This window comes from Zalophus californianus, chromosome 13, assembly GCF_009762305.2.
Source record: "Zalophus californianus isolate mZalCal1 chromosome 13, mZalCal1.pri.v2, whole genome shotgun sequence".
Lineage (NCBI taxonomy): Eukaryota > Metazoa > Chordata > Mammalia > Carnivora > Otariidae > Zalophus > Zalophus californianus.
In genome coordinates this window covers 84,221,055-84,239,942 of record NC_045607.1, presented here as the reverse complement: position 1 = coordinate 84,239,942, position 18,888 = coordinate 84,221,055, and the positions used below count along the sequence as shown (strand labels likewise).

General features: G+C 43.6%; 1 long non-coding RNA gene across 1 annotated transcript in view; it reads left to right on the top strand.

Moving 5' to 3' along the window:
• The window catches only part of LOC118356190, an 87,835-nt gene that overhangs the window by 24,230 nt on the left and 44,717 nt on the right, over window positions 1-18,888 (top strand). The gene's annotated exons all lie outside the window — the stretch shown is intronic.

Below are 18,888 nucleotides of genomic sequence, written 5' to 3'. Positions count from 1 at the left end.
TTTTTTCAAGAACACCTTCCATGTATATGTCACCTTACGCCTGTCTTGATCCGTCTGGCCAAAAGTGAGGCCAGTAAGTACATAAGTAAGTAAGTAAGTAAGAGGTGGCGCCATGATGACCAATATTCCTGGCAAAGTGGGCTGTGGGGATACCACCGTAGGGAGTTGAGACATACCACTTTAACCAAATGATCCTTACTACAAAGGGGAGCTGCCGAAAGGTTTAATGACTGGGAAGGTGGAAGGGGTGTGATCACATTTCTACTGCAGAAAGGCCACTCTGGCTGAAGTGAGAAGAATGGATTGTAGCGCACAAAATCTTGGAGATCAGAGGACAGTCAGGAGGAAATTGCAGAAGAGCGGGTGTGGGACGATTATAGTCTGGACCAGGTGGTGCAACAGGGCTGGAGAGAAGAGGATGAATTCCTGGAGTTGTTGGGAAGGTCTCATCATGCAAGACTTGGCTGTTAATTAGATGTGGAAAGGAAAAAGAGTCAGGAGTAGAGAATGTTTCCCAGATCTTTGGCTTGGGCAACAGGGTAGATGGTGGCAGTGTTCAGTGTAATTGGAACTGTGGGGGAGACGCAGGTTTGAGGGAGTGACCCCCCTCAGAGGAGTTAAGTTTAGGACACGCTCAGGTAGAGGAACCCGTGGAATCTCCAGGTGGGGAATGCCAGGTCTCTTGCTCATCTGACTTTTAACCCAAGCTCTTTCCACCATGCTTGGCTGCCTCATCCTCCAGACATGGATCAAACTTTGGAATGGTGGGGAGTAGGTGCTCTCAGGAACCTTTAGGCCTGTTGGCCCAAATGATTTGCCCTGGGTATCCCTTTTGGTCTTAGGGAAGGAATAATGGAGAAGGGATGCAAGGAGGAAACCTCAATATTACAATATTCCTTTTTCCAAAAGCATCTACCCACCGTTGTAATACTGTAATTATAGTATAATTAATTATAGTATAATCAATATAAAATACTGTAACTCAGGCAAGGGTCATCAATGGAAGTTAAAACCAGTTTGTTCATAAACAAACTCTCCACACAGTCTAAAAGTATCTCTCTATAGATTTATTGTGACAAAAAAAGGGTTACGTTTAGAGTGAAGAAACATGGTAACACCACCAATGTCCATTCGCAGAGTATTAATTGTAAAAAGGAAGGATTTCTCTCAAGTGGAGAAACCACCTGGATACTATTTAAGCCCATGATCGAAGTTAATGTCATCAGGAGTGGGACAAACTGACAAGGGTGCCTCACAATGGGATGTGCTGAGAAGGACCCAGCATGTGCATAATTTGAACTCGTCCGAAGGAAACACCACACAAACCAAATTCAAAGGACATGCTGGAAAACCATAGGTCTATACTCTTCAAGAATATCAGTACAATGAAAAGACAAAGGTTGAAGAACTTTTCTGGAATAAAAGAGACTAAAGAAACATGACAACAAAGTGTAACTATGTGATTCCTGATTGGGAAAACATGTTATAAAGGGAAATATCAGAGAGACTGGCAGAATTTGAATATGATCACATTCGGTAATAGTATTGTATCAATGTTGAATGTCCTCACTCTGATCATTATACAGTGCCCTTGTTCTTAGGAGACATTTGCCCACATGTTTATGTGGAAAGGGTCAGGATGTCTGCAATTTACCTCAAACATTTCCTGTCTCAGTCCATGCAGGCAACTGTAACAAAATACCACAGACAGGGTGACTTATAAACAGCAGAAATTGATTTCTCCTCGTTCTGGATGGTGGAAGTTCAAGATCATTGATCACTGTGCCAACATGGTTGGGTGAGGCCCCTTCCAGGTAGCAGACTTCTTCTCATACCCTTACGTGGCGGATGGGCTGGGGAGCTCTGTAGGGTCTCTTTCGTAAAGGCAGTACTCCTCATCATTAGCGCTCTGTCTTCATCACCTAATACTTCCCGAAGGCCTCACCTCCTCATAACATCCCACTGGAGGTTTGAATTTCAACACATGAATTGGGGAGTGGGGCACAAACATTCAGCCTATGGCGGTTCCTGACAATAGTATTAATATGCGGGGCGCCTGGGTGGCTCAGTCGGTTAAGCATCTGCCTTCAGCTCAGGTCTTGATCTCAGGGTCCTGGGTTGGAGATCTGCTTCTCCCTCCCTCCCTGCCCCTTCCCCCGTGTGCTCATGCTCTCTGTCTTAAATACATAAAAAAATAATAATATTAATATGTATATATGTATATAAAGACATAAAGCAATAATGGTAAAATATTAATAACTGGTGAATTAAGAGAATATAATGTTCCAAGTACTCTTTTGGCAGTGTTTCTGTGGCTTATTTTTTTTTTCAAGATTAAAAAAAAAGAAGTCTACCCAACCCATACACAAGTAGTGGGGATTCTGAACACAGAAATTGAACCAGTGTGGCTCTTTTTAAAGTCAAATACAGTAATATTATCTTGTATAGCCACTAAATTCCATCTTGATGAAATGTCAAAATATGAAACAGGTGAAGGAGTAATTTCCTGTGCTGCCAGGCTCTTAAGAATGTACAGTATTTGCTGTCAATTTAGAACCTGCAGTGTTTAGAGAGGAATTCGTTGTCTTTTAAATGGAGACACCTCGACTGAAAGCTCCCGAGGGCCAAAGAGCAGCTAAATAAAGCATGCGCTGCCCCGGGCAGGTGTCCTTGTCCTCCAGCCACGCGGCCGTGGGCGGCCTCCAGAGCCAGGCAGGTTGCACTCGTACTGGCTGTTCCTGCTTGGGGGGCGGGGGGCGGGGGGCGGGGGGGGCGGCAGGGAGAGCAGGGGCTCTTCCTGGATCTCTCTCACTGCCCAGGTGAGCTGGTGCAGGAAGTCAGGGAATCAGAGCGCTGAAATGGATCTTGGAAGGCGCCCAGGCCATCTCTCTCCTGCCCATCTGTAGCTTCAGTCTCCTCTACACCATCCCAACCCGAGTGGTCAGCCAATCCCGGTCATAGCCGGTGACTCAGATCCCCAGACAGCCCCTCCATTTTCAAAAAGCTTGAGTCGTCTGAACGTCATTTCTCTTAAAAAAGAGGTATCCATCAAAAGGAATGAGATCTTGCCATTTGAAACAACGTGGATGGAGCTGGAGGGTGTTGCGCTCAGTGAAATAAGTCAATCAGAGAAAGACATGTGTCCTATGACCTCACTGATATGAGGAATTCTTAATCTCAGGAAACAAACTGAGGGTTGCTGGAGTGGTGGGGGGTGGGAGGGATGGGGTGCCTGGGTGATAGACACTGGGGAGGGTATGTGCTATGGTGAGCGCTGTGAAGTGTGCAAGACTGTTGAATCACAGACCTATACCTCTGAAACAAATAATGCAATATATGTTAAGAAAAAAAAAAAAGAAGAAGAAGATAGCAGGAGGGGAAGAATGAAGGGGGGGAGATCGGAGGGGGAGACGAACCATGAGAGACGATGGACTCTGAATAACAAACTGAGGGTTCTAGAGGGGAGGGGGCGGGGGAATGGGTTAGCCTGGTGATGGGTATTAAAGAGGGCACGTTCTGCGTGGAGCACTGGGTGTTATACGCAAATAATGAATCATGGAACACTACATCAAGAACTAATGATGTAATGTATGGTGATTAACATAACAATAAAAAATTTAAAGAGAAAAAGGTATCGGAACGAAATGTCTACTTCAATTTTTCAAGGCACCTAGTAAAAAATTTTTAATGTAAACAATGTCAAAACAGGTTAACTAAAATTGACTTACAGTCAATAAAGTCCTATTGACTGTCTATTTCAGATCCTTACGCGAGGCATCTCTGGTTAATGTCATCCAGAAATAAGAGAAATTTACATATCAGGGTGCTACTTCATAGCCTCCTGAGACATGCCCATTTTATGAGTATATTTTTTAATAAAAGAAAAATAGGCAAAACAAAACTCTGTGTACACATAGAGTATGCATGTGTACCGGTACGGATGGCGTGTTTGCATGTGTAGAGGTAGGAATGGGGGAGGATACGCAGGGCATTCCAGGGAGTGGGTGTGGGCAAGGGAAGGGGAACAGGAGAAAAGAGGAAAGCTTTTACTTTCCACCGTATAGGTTTTGTTACTGTTTAAATATGTTTTAACGAAGAGCACGTACTATTTTTATCATTAAAGCATGTTTCTCAAAAATTTTTTTAAAACGACGAAAAAGAGAAATCACCTAAATGAGCTGAAATCTGATTGCCTGGAGTTTGCATTTTGTACTACCCTGTGGGTAACTCACAATAAGCCTGTTCCCTCTTGCACGTGGCAGCAAGTCAGCTATGTGATGCCGCCCCTTGGGGCCCTCATGTTTCTCTTCTCCAAGCTCTGTGTTCCCATTTCCTTCAGCTGTCGATCAGTTGACAAGGTTTCAAGTCTCCTTGACTTCCTGTCACCCTCCACTGAGCTAAAGCATATCAAGTGGGCTCAGAGAGAAATCCATTCAGAAGTCAAATGGCAGCTGGTCACCTGTTGAAAATTAGCAAGCCTGTGGTTCCCTGTGTTTGTGCACTAACTTGGCCTAACTTTGTGGGGTCTCGGGTGCTCTATTAAGAGATGCATCAGTGATGGACAAAAGCAGGTCTGCAGGGCCCTCATCATCAATACCACCACAAGCTCCGACAGCACTTAGAAAACCTGGCCGATTTATCAGTGCAAACTCAGGACAAGAACAGCGGAAGTGTTGCATGATATCCTGGTCAGTCTTATCCAGAATAAAACCTGTGTCAGAGCTTGAAGTTCTGTGTTCATTTATCATTGGAGTGACCATACCTTCTGCTTGCCCAGTTGAGTCCTGATTTAACGCTAATTTGTCCTGGCATAGTGCTTAATAATGTCCCCTTTACTCTTAAAAGTGGTGCAATTTGGATGATGAGATATATGGTCACCCACTTATCACATATCATGATAATACCTCCTTCACATGGAGAAATAGTCTTAACATTAGAAAAGGAATCACGTACTGCATGGAGCATTGGGTGTTATACGCAAACAATGGATCGTGGATCACCACATCAAAAGCTAATGATGTATGGTGACTAACATAACATAATAAAATTTAAAAAAATAATAAATGAATGAATGAATGAATGAATGAATGAATGGAATTTCTCCCTGGCTTCAGCAACATCCAATGCATTTGCGAATCTTTCAGATCCATAGATGCCAAATTTCAGGAAATGAGACAGCTTCCTCTCTGAGGTTACATAACGACCTCTGAAATGGCGCCCCTCCTCCCCAACTTCTTTCTGGGGAGCCAAGAACTAGATTCCATGAGACAACTGATTTCAACTGGTTAGCTTTCCCAGCCCACTTAGCAATAAGCGTTCCCTTGATACTCCATCCCCACCTCACCCACCCAGGAAAATGTCTTCCCCCAGGACTCAGGAGCATTAACTATGGCATAGCCAAGAGGTGCATGTGATGTCAGTCTATACCAAAGATGAGAGCACATAACAAAGTGGTCCAGAGTACTGACTCTGCCGTTTGCTTGGGCAAGTGTCTTAACTACTCTGTGCCTCAGCTTCACCATCTGTAAAGTGAGGTTGACAGTGAACCCTACCTCATACAGCTGACAGGAGGTTTAAATGAGCTGTATATTTTTTTGAGTCTTTAGGGTTTTTATTTAAATTCCAGCTAGTTAACAGACAGTGCAATATTAGTTTCAGATGTAGAATTTAGTGATTCATCACTAATATCAACAGCTGGTGCTCATGACAAGTACCCTCCTTATTCCCCATCACCTATTTCATGCATCCCTCCCCCACCTCCCCTCTGGTAATCATCAGTTCTCTATACTTAAGAGTCTGTTTTGTGGTTTGCCTCTCTCTTCTTTTTTCCCCCCTCTATGTTCATTTGTTTTGCGTCTTGAATTCCACAAACGAGTGATGTCATATGGTATTTGTGTCTCTCTGACTTATTTCGCTGAGCATAATACTCTCTAGCTCCATCCACATCGTTGCAAATGGCATGATTTCATCCTTTTTATGGCTAGTATCCCGCTGTGTATATATACCACATCTTCTTTATCCATGCATCAGTAGATGGACATTTGGTCTCTTTCTGTAATTTGGCTATTGTTAATAATGCTGCTATAAACATCAGGGTGCACGTATTACTTTGAATCAGTACTTTTGTGTCCTTTGGGTAAATACCTAGTAGTGCATTGCGGGATCCTAGGGTAGTTCTGTTTTTAACTTTTTGAGGAACCTCCATACTGTTTTCCAGAGTGGCTGCACCAGCTTGCATTCCCACCAACAGTGTAGGAGGGTTCCCCTTTCTCCGCATCCTCACCAACACCTGTGGTTTCCTGGGTTGTTCGTTTTAGCAGGTATGAGGTGATATCTCGTTGTGGTTTTGATTCGTTATTATTTTAAAACAGTGCCTGGCGCATGACCTGTGCTACCTAAGCATTTGGCAAATGATAAATAGAGTAACTTGACCTTGAGTTGCGTGGCTTAAGACTGGAATGGTCAGAGGAAAGAATATAAACAAGAAGTGTCTGAGTGGATCTGCTTGGGAAATTTGAGAATCCAACCGGGCTCTGTTTAGGAAATATAACCAAAGAATAGAGTTTTATCAGCTGAAGCATCCTACCCATGACAAACACGGAGAAAACTGTCCTTTCATAGATTAGTGCTCTGGACACCTGCCTGCCATTTCTGCCATGTCAGTGAAGGCTAAGATAGACCATCCTCATTAGTGCTGGGAGGACATGAAGAGTTAAATAGTTGCTACACCCAATCATGTTCAAAGACACAATGTCAGAGGAAGAAACAACAGCTACGCCTAGTTACTGACATTCCTTCATTTACATGAAGCCCCCTTGGGTTTCTCTGGGGCACGCAACTGGAGCTCGCTTCTTTGCCATTCTCTCCTATGATGTACCATCAACGTTTGTGCACGAGGCAGGTTGGATGTTTCAGGGAGTCAGAGTTCTCACTACGCTGGACGTCATCAACAAGAGACAAATTATCCTTGAACCAGGTCTTCTCTAAGTCTGAGCTCTCCCCCCATTCTCTTGCTTTCCCTCCCTTCAGCTGAACGCCCCCCGCCCCCACTCAAGCAGTACAAGCTGGCACGGCCCGAGCCTTCCTCTTCAAGCTGGCTTTCCCCTGCTCTGTGGTTAATTTAACCCCTTTCTTATCCTTCCTACCTTTTGTGCATGAGCTAATACTGAAGATTTTCCTGGTCATATAGCCGTTCTGGGAGGTTTCAACGACATTATGAGTCAATTTCATTAGTTCAACTCCTAGAGTTGAAGACTCGACTGTGTGTCTTTTTTTAGATACTAAGGAGACGTCTTACTTGGCCTCCCATGTACTACTGTCTGCAACTGATTATAGATTTTGCTTGTTTCCTTCTCTTAAATATATACATATATATGGTACTTTTATGAAGGAAAATAAAAACAAGGAAAAAAAAAAACCCACTCCTTTTGCTCTGAATTTAGAACCAGACTCTAATTCCTATTCCAGACTGTCATGACCACAAGGAAATGAGGAATATCCTCCCATAAAATGTTTCCCCTCCTGATTTCTTTCAGATGCTTCCAAACAGTCAGAAGTTTTAAGTCTTTCTTTGGCCAAAGTCTGGTTCGGGTCATATATTCTGTCTGGGCCTGAGGCTGGGGCAGGTGTAGAGAACAAATAACGTTAGACATCTGTGCTCCCTGGGGTTGCCAGATTTAGCAAAGGGTTTTTGAATTTCAGGTAAAAATGAACACATTTTTAGGATGGGTCTGTGCTGTCCAAATAGGTAGTATCTGTAATATATGGGACAGACTTAGACCGACACATCATTTCTCGTTCATCTGAAACTCAAACTTAACTGAATGCTCTGGTTTTGTTTCAGTTTTTTGTTTTTGTTTTTTGTGTTTTTTTTGGTTTTTTTTTTTTTTTTGGCTACCCTAATTCCAACTGACAAGGTCAAGAGCATTTGTCAGCGGTCCCTGTAAGCATATCCAGAGCACGCTCATGCTCTCACACAGGCTTTTCCTTGTGCCCCTTCAGCCTCTCCACCTTGTTAGCGTCTAGACATTGCAGAGGCTGAGGGGATGTATTTCCCCCCAGGGACTGATTTCTCCTGTGTGAGACCTGAGTCTTGAAATTCCCCAGGGATGGAATAGCATCTTTTAGATCTCTGTGGTCTTCAGCTGACTGTCATATGAGCATCTGGTGATGGGGCCCAAAGAAGGGAAGCCGCAAAAGACTCTTCAATGTGTTTTTAGGAGAAGTTTGAGGCTTTAGAGTTAAAATACAGTATCCTGATTGGAACAAGGAAAAAGTGCCAAAGGGGATACACAGTAATTTATCTGATAAATTAGAATTGTGGGTGTATTCATTATTCACAAATGGAAATGACTTTGAAGACCGTCTCCTCTCCTGTCAAGTTACCGATGAGAGGACAGAGACTCAAAGCACTTTCTTTTGGAATGAAATGGAAGGGGTGTGTGCCTACCTGTGCGTACGCATGTGCGTAGTGGGAGGAGGAGGGAGAAGGGGAAAAGGAGAAGGGGGAGGAGGAGCGGAACGGGGGAGAGAAGGAGAAAGGAAAGGAGAGGGGGAGGAGAATGGAGGCAAAACTACCTAAAGTCCAAATACCTTCCTGCTGCACCTGTCCCACCACAAGTTCGTGTGTTTCTATAACTTTAAAGACATTATGTGACTAAAAAATGAAATCTTTCCATTTACAACAATATGGATACATCTTGAAGGCGTTATGCTAAGTGAAATATGTCAGAGAAAGACAAATGTATGGTCTCATTCATATGTGGGATCTAAGAAAGCTAAATTCACAGAAATAGGGAGTAGAGTCATGGTTACCGTGGTCTTTGGGGCGGAGAAAATGAGGAGAAGTTCATCAAAGAGTACAAAGTTCCAGTTAGGAGATGAGTAAGTTCTAGGGATCTAATGTACAGTAGTGTGATTGTAGTTAACAGTACTGTATTATACGCTTGCAAGTTGCTAAGAGACTAGATCTTCAATGTTCTCACCACCTGAAAAGAAATGGTAATTATGTAACATGGTGGGAACGTTCACTAACGGTGGCCATCACATTGCCATACCCAAGGGTATCAAATAAACACATTGTACAGCTTCAACTTAAAAAAAATTAAAATAAAAAATAACAGTATTATGTAACTAATACACATTCCTTGGAGAAATTTCAGAAATACTTGCAAACAAAAAGAAAACTCTCTTCCAGAAACCCAACACACACATACTACTACTGTTACCATTTTGGTGTACAGAGAGAGCGTGTTGATGTGGGTGGTCCAGCCTTCATTCTGCCTTCTTCAGGGAGCCACACCCCTATTTGGCTCTGTGATTGGCCCCTCAATCAGTAGAATATCATGTCTAGTGGGACTGCCAACCTGGATGTCACGACCTCTGCTGTCACAACCCCAGTAGGCCAGTGAAGAAGGTGATATTTCCATCTTCAACTAAGTGAAAACGCTGGGCTTCCTTCCTCCTGAGAGGAGAACAGTGAGGAGATCACCCATTAGTTTCCATCACCCGGACACCTGGCACATCCCTGGGTCTTGGCCTTCTGAGAACTAATCTTCAGCTTTCCCTCCAATTCTTTTACGGTAAATTGATGGCACTGATGGTCCCAATTGGTGGCCTTCATATTCATGCCCATTTCAGAGGTGGAATCCTCTGGAGAGTTGGAATCTAGTCCCGCACCCCTCGGATCTGGGATGTCTTGTGACTTGCTTTGGCCTGAATGCTCTGGTTTTGTTTCAGTTTTTGTCTTTTTGGCTACCCCAATTCCAATTGACAAGGTCAAGAGCATTTGTCAGTGGTCTCTGTAAGCATATCCAGAGCACGCTCATGCTCTCACACAGGCTTTTCCTTGTGCCCCTTCAGCCTCTCCACCTTGTTAGCATCTAGACATTGCAGAGCTTAGGCTTCCCGAGGCCCTGTGTGCTCTTTCGCGCTCTCTCCCGACACCCTGACTCTCTTATAAGGACAAGAAGGGCCTACGCTGCTGGAGGATGAGAAAACATTTGGCGGAGAGCCCAGGGCCTTAGGCAACTAGCTGACCTGAGATATATGGGAAGAGCAGCCTTACCTCTGAGCCGAATAAAATGATTTTTTTTTTAAGCCACTGCATTTGGGGTGGTTTGTTAGGCAGCAAGAGCTAACTGATACTTCCACATCTGTCCAATAAGTTGTTTTTTTTTTTTTTTTTTTTTTTTTGTGAGCCGGAGTGAATTTTGGTGGCTGTAAACAAGTAACTCAAATTGACACTTTCCATTCTTCTACCAGAATATGATCATACTCTGTCCTCCTTTGTAATCTGCCTATTTCACTTAGCAACTGATTTTGAGCATCTTCCCTTAACAATAAATTGGGCCTAGTAAAGAAGGCAGATCTACTAAATGTGACTTCTGAGCCTCTGCCCAAATCCTTTTCATCATGACATTATGGCCATTGGCCAAAATACCATTCTTAGATGGGCCTCGCTTGACCTGGTCAGCAGGAAAGGCCTTTGTTCAGTGAGATTATGGGACAGTACAATCATTTTCACAGCTCGATGCCCAAGAGAAGGACACGGTCATGCCTCAGGGGTGCTTGGGAACATTAACATTTCCAGCCACCGTCCACCTCTTTGGAAAAAGAAGATGGTAATTTTACTCAAAGTGTTCCATTCTCTTCAGAAGGATGAGACATGTACGGAAAAAGAGATATTTCCTACAGTGACTTTATTTTCTGAAAATGAGGCTGAGTGATTAAAGTTCTCCAGTCCTTTTCTTCTTGATCATCCTATTTCCAACATCATCTTTTACTTTTACTTTTACTTTTACTCTTTCTTTCTTTCTTTCTCTTTCTTTCTTTCTTTCTTTCTTTCTTTCTTTCTTTCTTTCTTTCTTTCTTTCTTTCTTTCTTTCTTTCTTTCTTTTCTTTTCTTTCTTTCTTTCTTTCTTTCTTTCTTTCTTTCTTTCTTTCTTTCTTTTCTTTCTTTCTTTCTTTTCTTTCTTTCTTTCTTTCTTTCTTTTCTTTCTTTTCTTTTCTTTTTTCTTTTCTTTCTTTCTTTCTTTCTTTCTTTCTTTCTTTCTTTCTTTCTTTCTTTCTTTCTTTCTTTCTTTCTTTCTTTCTTTCTTTCTTCTTTTTCTTTCTTTTCCTTTCTTTCCTTCTTTCTTCCCTTCCCCTTCCCCTTCCCTTCCCTTTCCTTTCCTTCTCCACCAAATGGTAGCTTCAACTTGATGTATTGTTTGGAGGAGTAGGACAAGGGGAGAGTGCGGTGCTTGTCTGATAAGCTGAGTCTTGACGCTAATGGAAATATTTAATATTCCCCCCAAAACAATGAGTGTTTATCAAATGCATCTCCTGCAACTCCACCCATCTTTCTCTTGGAGGGAGTTTCCTGAATGCATTATCTGCTTTGGTCCTTTCCAACATGGTGTGCAACTGGAAGTGTATTCTTATTTTGAGTCCTTTTCCTTGGCTTCTCGGTTTCGTGCTGATAAGAATAATAGCTAGCATTTATAACATTGCCCATGGCATTTCACTCACTGAATCCTCACGAAAGCTCCATGAGGGATATGTTATTTCCCCAAGGCTTAGGGAAGGCAAATCAATGGTGCAAGGGCCCGCAGGTAACAAGTATCAGGAGCTGAGATTTCAACCCTAGTTTGTTAGACTTCTGAGTCAAATTGCTTTAACTTGATGCTACACTGCCTCAGTCACTATGGGATTCTAAATAAAGACAAAAAAAAGAAAAAAACCGCCCACATTAAATCATCAAAGTATGGAATCCCTGCTTTTTTTTCCAAGTAGAAAGCAATAAGTGGTCTTCATGAGCCTCTTTCCAATCCTACAAGGGTATGATGTTGATATCACACCTGATCTATCCCATCTTTCCACCCTAAGCAACTTCCCCAGTTTTCCACACAAGCCTGAGGGGACAGGAGACAGTATCTCTCTGAATGAGACCACAGGGGACCCTGGTACTTAACCTCACTCCGGAACTCGAGAAACATTCACAATGTTACCGCAACTATGTAGGTACTCGAGGATGAGAAAGATTACATGATATGCTGAGCAAACTCTCTCATTTTTGAAGTGGATTTCATCTTAAAGGGTGAACACTTAGGGAAAACACAAGAGCACCAACAAGAAAAGCCAAGACTAAGAATTGCAGCCCAGTCTATCGACCGGTACTGTACAAAAGAACTTTCTGTGATTATGGAAATGTATTCTATCTGTGGTGTCCAGTACAATAGCTACTGACCTCGTATGACTATTGAGCCCTTGAAATGTGGCCAGTGCAGTGCAGGGGACTAAATGTTTAATTTTCATTAATGTTGATTTGTTAGTTTTAATTAGCTAAAATTTAAATGGAAATAGCTACACGTGGCCAATGACTACCGTATTGGATGCTACAGCTCCAAATGGCCATAGAAGAATGTCATAGGTGGGGGTCATCAGGGAAGGTTTCAAGACATATTTTGAGCGGCTTTCAAAGTAGAATAGGGAGGGAAGAAAATGCAATTGGAATGAAAAAAGAAGAAAAGAGAAGAAACAAAAGCTCCGTCCTAGTAGAACACCAGAAGTTATAGATTCAAATGCCTACTGCAAGAACCATGAAAGTCATGTAGAGAAGGGAAATAGGCTGGTGGTAAGAGAGAGTAGGGCACGGTGGGGGCTATGGAAAATTAGAGACACTACCTTATCTAAAGCATTAGTCACTAATCCACTCCAGCCAGTTAATGCCATACAGAAAGTCAGACCCAGTGGTGATGACTGTCTTCTTTTTTTTTTTTTTTAAAGAAGTCAGAAATTCGGATTTTAACATTGTCATCTAGTTTTGAATGTTGGCACCTATATCAGTCCGTGTGGGCTAAATGTTTTCAGCAGACACTGTTGGTGCCCCCCTCACGTCTACTCAGCACTTGCCTCTACACCCCAGGCTGCCTCCTGAACACAGCTTTAACTCTCACTGAAAACATCGTGCGCACACTGGGCGGCTGTGCTGGGTATTTGCGGAATGTTGAAGAAGTCTTGCTCTTGGTGGCAGCATTCCACCAATGACAGAGGCGGAGGGAGTGCACCAATACCCCAGCCTCCTCACCTCTCCGTGGAGATAGCTCTGAGGTATCTTCTGTGTTGTCCCCCACAGTTGCCCTGTGTGACTGAGCCCCAGCTGCCCCCAGCAGAGACTGGTGGGCAATCTATCGTTCATTGGTTTCTACTCCTGCCCCATTCCATGTCCCCACTCCCCTAGTGTTGTTTCCAGGGGTCACCTTCAAATAACTTGCCCATGACTCCATATCTCAGAACCTGATTTTGGAGGGACCTAAACAAAGACACAGTTGTCCCACACAGCCTCAGTATCTCAGGGGTGAACTCAGTGAGGTCTGATCTTCCCTCCAACCACAGCCAATGCAGGTCATGGTGGAGACTCTGTCATACCCTTCAGGGACACGGGCTCTTTTCTGCATGAGGATCTGCATCTTCTATGATATTTTCTCTCCATGCATCCAGCTGCAGATATAGAGAGCGAGCCTGGGAGAAGGATTTTCATTGACAAGGCCTAGAAGCACCCATTCCATTGGCAGAACTCCGTCATGTGGTCCCTGCTCCATGCTGGGGAAGCCGGGAAATGCAGTATAGCTGTGCATCGTTATAAAAGGGGCTTCTGCCCCTTGAGTCTCACTCAAATTTTGTAAGACACTGCCCAGGCCAAGGAAACCATGTCTAGGAACCACAGTCGGTTTGCTGCTCACCGGCATTGGAACTTTTCACCCACACATTATTCCCTAAAATTGAGAAAAAGTTGCTAGTAAGTCACCCAATGAGTTCTTACACAGAAACAAGAATCACACCTTTTACCCCACTGGATGATAAAATAAATGTGTGGAAATCAAATCAGTTCTTCACTGACTAATTTTATAATTTCAGGGAGAAAATAATTTCATCTCTGATAGTTCTTTGGTGAACAGAGGCTCCCAACATGATCGCTTTCCTTGCTTCCTTCATTCTCTGTGAAGTGTTTATCTACCTGTAAAGAAAAGGTCACTTACGTGTGGTCTTACTCCCACTTCCTCTTTGACTGCTCCCCCCAGGCTCTCAACATTCCACTCATACTGTTTGTTTCTCAAACTTGCCAAAGGAGGGTGCCTGGGTAGCACAGTCCTTTAGACATCTCACTCTTGGTTTCGGTTTGGATTGTGATCTCAGGGTTGTAGGATTGAGGCCTGGGGCTGGCTCTGTACTCAGTGGGGAGTCTGTTTGGGATTCTCTCTCCCTCTCCCTCTGCCCCTCCGCCCTGCTCATGTGCGCTCGCTCTCAAATAAATAAATCTTTAAAAAAAATCAGCCAAACGTTTGCCCACCTCCCAGGCTTTGCAGACACTGTTCCCTGTTCTAGGAATGTATTCCCTCTCTCATTTCTTCCTGTTTCCCCATCCTTTACCTAGCTTGTCCCCCATGTATCAATCAAGTCTCAGTGTAAATATTCTTTCCTCAGAGACACTTTCACTGACCACCCAAAATCAAGTCCCTTTCCTCTGCCCACTGTTATTCTCGCTCATTCCATCTATGACAATTTGGAACCATATTTGTATATTTCATTCCAGGGACTGCTCACTTTAATACCATACACACAGCACCCAGCCCAGTGTCTGGCCTGATGCTCAAAATAGGTTCGAATAAACAAATGAATACCAAGAAAAGTCCACTGCTTTAAAGAATTTTATGAGGATACCTTTTATAATTAAAGTAGCATACCCCAATCTGTTTTGAAAGTTTAGTTAAGCTTTATTGGGATTTGAGAAAGAGGAGTATTTGTACAACAAATGCTACCTGAAGCAACAACATAAAATAAAAATTCTTTCTTTATCCCAGAAATCCATGAACTTAGTCTTTTCTAAAACCAGCCTTGATAAACTCACTGTGATCATTTATCAACAGGAGGGTAGGGTTGAAAGCTCTGAAAAAAGCAAAGAGGCATTACAATGCAGAGGGTTATTTCCCAAAAACATAGTTGGCCTACCAAGATTCTCCAGTTTCTACCAATTGACCTATCAAAACATAAATGATCTACCAAGTTTCTCGGGGGCGGGGGGGGAGGGAAATGCTTGGAGTTAACCTCTCTTCTTCCTTTTTTTTTACCCTGTGCATTCCAATCCATCCATCATTCTGAACTATACGCCCAAATGTAGCCCCTTTTCCCCCCAGAGATAGTGGCCTGTATGAAAATAAAATAGGGGTATTACATTAAAAGATTGTGGATTTTTTTTTCCCCTGAGCATTTTCTACTTCATGTTTGTGCTACATTTTGTCTTCAGTTGTTCTAAAATGGCCCTGGGGGCATGACACAGTAATTAGAAGTCAGCTGCTCAGACATTTTGGTTCCAGGACGCAGCAACTGCCAGTTGAGGCACTGAGCAAGTCCCATAGTCGGGTCTCAGCCATGATCCCTTGTGTGTGAAAGACGAATATTGGCGCCTCCTTCATAAGGTGGGGATGGCCATGCATGAGGATTGCCACATGCGAACACTTTAGAAAAGGGGGGAAAAAAGAAAAAGAGAGAAAACCTTACCTTGAATCCACTATGAACTCTTTATATGCTTACATACCCTAAACTCTCTGGGATGCCCCTGTTTTTTCTAAAAACATCAAATGAAGGGGTGCTGGGTTACAGGACCTCTGTGGTGCTTTGGTGTTGACATTCTGCAGCTCATGGCAAATGACAAAAGATCCGGAGCTTCTGCTTTTGCTCAAGATTGTGTCACTCCAAGCTGCCAAGTGCACAATGAAGCTGTCTATCTAAGAAGCAGTTACTTGTTTAGTTAGAAATGTGGTTTTTGGTTTTTGGTTTTTGTTTCGGAGGGATCTGTTGCCAGCTGGTGGGATTTGAAAGTGTTTTCCCTGTGGGAGGCAGATTCGGAAGTCTAGCCTGCTAAGACGCTTTTGGAAGCTGAAACTAATTAAAATATTTATTTTAGCCCCCGTAGCTAAGATGCAGCAGGGGAGAAAGTCCAACATTCATTTTTATGAAAGTGTAATTATATTCACCAACCTTTTGTGTACCCTGTTCAGCACCTGCCTCGGGGCCACCCCACCTGCTCAAACACCTGCCCAGTGTGTAAGCATTTGGTAGAACAGTACTTAATGCCTGAGCTGAGGGCATGTGGGCTTCCCCACCCCCACCAAGGACAATAGGGCCTTGTTACACCTTCCATCACCTCTAGACTCACCTCTGGGGGAAGTATTTTCCTAGTTTCACCTTCAGTGAGAGCTATAAAGCTATGCAAAAGAGAACACGAGAAGGAGAAAGAGAGAAGCTAAAAGACAAAGTAATGTCCTTTCCTGTACAGGGTATCACAGAGGTTGAGAAAGATAGGAGACTATGTAAGAGTCTCCCCTACTTCCTGACTGCTTACGAAATCCTTGAAGAAGTGTAAAGTCATATTATGAGACAAGCTAATGTAAACATGCACTGTTTTTGAATGGTGAAAACTAATAATGATGGCACTTTCACTGAAAACAAGAGTCTCAGGGGATGAGACCGGGAGAAGACCAGGAACGAGGAACACACACGACGTCCACGCATCAGCTGGATGGTTCACTCGCATTACCCTGTTACTCCTCCCTACTCTCCACCATCGGTGTTGCCATGAATACTTTACAAATGAGGAAACTGAGGCCCCAGGAAGATCTGTGACTTGGGAAGTAGTTCTTAGTAGTCTGAGAACGTAAACTGAGAAGGTCCCATGGACCCGGGCGGTTGGAGCTCCAGCTCCGCTAACGACCAGCAGTGCGACTTTGGGCCAGGTACTTAGTCTCGCTGAACGTCCATTTTGCCATCGATAAAAGGGAGGTGATAATGAATCTTCCTGTGAATATTCAAGGAGTTCATAAGTGCAAAATACCCAGCACATCACCTATCATGGGAGACGCGGTGTTGTTATCACCATCCTCAATGACCGAACACAGCAGGCGGGTAGCAGAGCCAGCATGCCAACTTGGGTTGTTGTAGTCCATTCATAAAGCTTTTGTGCCTTCAGTTTTCACAAACTGAGTTCAGAGAAAAATCAGAAATTGAAGAGGATGGACAGAGAGAACACGAGAACTGCAAAGAAACAGTCTTCTTGATTCCAGAACACACCCTACATGGGTCCTTTGACTCCTATCCAGTCTTTAGAGAAAACGCTGTTTGATGAGTTCAGAAGTATTTGTTTTTATCAAGAGAAGAGACTCTGTAAGGCTTCTAGAATCCCCAGCCTTGATGATGGAGAGGAGTTGCAATGTGCATATTATATCAGCACGGGCGGACTCCCCATTTTCTTCCACGCAAGACTTCTCTCACACACATTCACTCTCTCTCCCCTTCCCCACCTCTTGACATCACCTCATTCTTCAAGGGCCAGTTCAAATTCCATGCCCTCCTCACTATTTCCTGATCTCCCCTTTCTCTGGATGCTGATATGTTTATTTTTAGTTTAACATTTAATTGATTTTTCTGTTTCATCTGAACTAACCTCCCTCAAATAGATTGTGTGCTTCCTTTGTCTATCCCATAGGGTTTGATACTAAGTTGAAAATCTGTGAGGCTCTAAATAGAAACGTGATTTGTATAAATTCTTGTGGAGAAGTGGACTGATTTCAGCCTTTGTGAAACACCCGCCTGGTAGTGAAGACTGAACCATGAATTTGGCACAGATTTTGAAGGCTTGGTCCCCACCCTCAAAGAACGTTCATCTCTAAAGAGAACAAAGCTCACAACATATCATAACTGGGAGATACTGTGGCAGAGAGAGGTGAGCAGCAGGGGATCTAGTTAATTTCAAGTCAAACTCAGCGCAGAGTTTGGCTTACACCAAGAGTTCAAAGTTGGCTATAGGTCGGTTCAGAAATGAGAAAAATGATCATCCAAGGTAGAGCAGCAAACACTCAAGAGGCTTACCTGGACATATTCCAGGTAGAGCTCAAGCTGCTGTCAAATTCTTTTTAAGGCATTCTGTGCTGACTATATAGCTCGCAGTAGGAATAGACACTTCTTGCCCATGCCACTTCTGTGCGGTGGAGCAGACAGAGGGAAACAATGCTAAAGAATTAAAAGGGAGCTCGCTTCTGCGTCTGGGAAGACGCAGATGGGAGGTGGCTCTGGAAGTCATGGCCATTTATTATTGTTTTTTTTTTTTTTTCCTTCCTGAAATGGAGGGATGGGTAAATTGGAGACACACATAAAGCAATAGAGTGCCCATCACCCAGTTACCCCCTCTCCCGAGCCCCCTTCTCTCCAGCAACCCTTAGTTTGTTTCCTAGAGTTAAGAGTCTCATGGTTTGCCTCCCTCTGTTTCCCTCTTATTTTATTTTTCCAGAGGCCCCATTTTAACATCGACAGCATTTCCTTTTTCTAAGACTGCTCTGAGGGAAGCAAGCAGGCAGATTTGATAGTACGGAGCTAGAATCATCTGGTCTCCGAGGCATCTGGGCTGGGAGCAGTGGTCCCAGTCCAAGCCTGGCACAGAGGAGGGAGGAAATCAGCTCTCCCAGAAATGCGTTTGGTCCACATGAATGTGCTCCCCTGAGGGGGGTCCGGGAGTCCTTGAATTCGTATTGACTTGGTTTCTTCTGGTTGGAAGCCCCATCAACCATAAAATGAAGCTCCCCAGCAACTGCACTTAGCATAAGGGTACCACAAATAGCAAAAAGGGGGTTCTGGTTCAAAAGCTCCTGTTCCAAATTTAACCTGTGTTTTTGGTGAACTTGGGTGGGGGGGCGGGGTGGACACCTGCCTAGAGGGTCTCAAGTGGATCCTATTAATATGCATCCTTGCAGCTGGGGAGGTGATAGTGCTCAGTTGTACGTGGTTGAACGATGGTTTTGGATGTGATCGTGCTCCTCGCCTGAATGAAGATAAAAGAGAACCGCCTACGAGGAC